The sequence below is a fragment of the Peromyscus maniculatus genome, chromosome 13, assembly GCF_049852395.1.
Source record: "Peromyscus maniculatus bairdii isolate BWxNUB_F1_BW_parent chromosome 13, HU_Pman_BW_mat_3.1, whole genome shotgun sequence".
Taxonomy (NCBI): domain Eukaryota; kingdom Metazoa; phylum Chordata; class Mammalia; order Rodentia; family Cricetidae; genus Peromyscus; species Peromyscus maniculatus.
This window is the reverse complement of record NC_134864.1, coordinates 29608803-29609310: the sequence shown is the minus strand read 5'-3', so window position 1 is coordinate 29609310 and position 508 is coordinate 29608803.

The following is a 508-nucleotide window of genomic DNA, read 5'->3' as shown; positions in this document are numbered from 1 at the left end:
GAGTGACCTCACCTCAAAACACGGTAGAAGAAGAGAATCAACTCCCAATAGTCATCTTCTGACCCCCGTACATACACTCTGGCATGCGCATGCCTGATCTCATATGTAAACATCATACATACCAATTATTACTATTATAAATTATTAAAAATAAAGACCCGCTCAGAGGTTTCCAAGGTGGTTCTAGATCTGTAAAACTGACAGTCTCACACTTGCTAAAAGTAGAAACCGGGGAAGTTTTGAACAACACCAACACTTGTCACTTACACACCCACCCCCCCCACCCCCACCCCCACCCCCAGAGATTCTGGTTTGCTTTGCCTGGGATGTTCCTAGTCATCGGTCATTCTGTAAGTTCTCCACACGACTGCACTGCATATCCAGAGGTGAGAACCATTTGGTTAAACAATAGAAAGTTACAAATAAACTTTCTAAGAACATGCTTACATTTTGCTGTGTTCATTCCAGTACTAATTAAAACATCTGAACTACCCATAAGTGTGTCTTT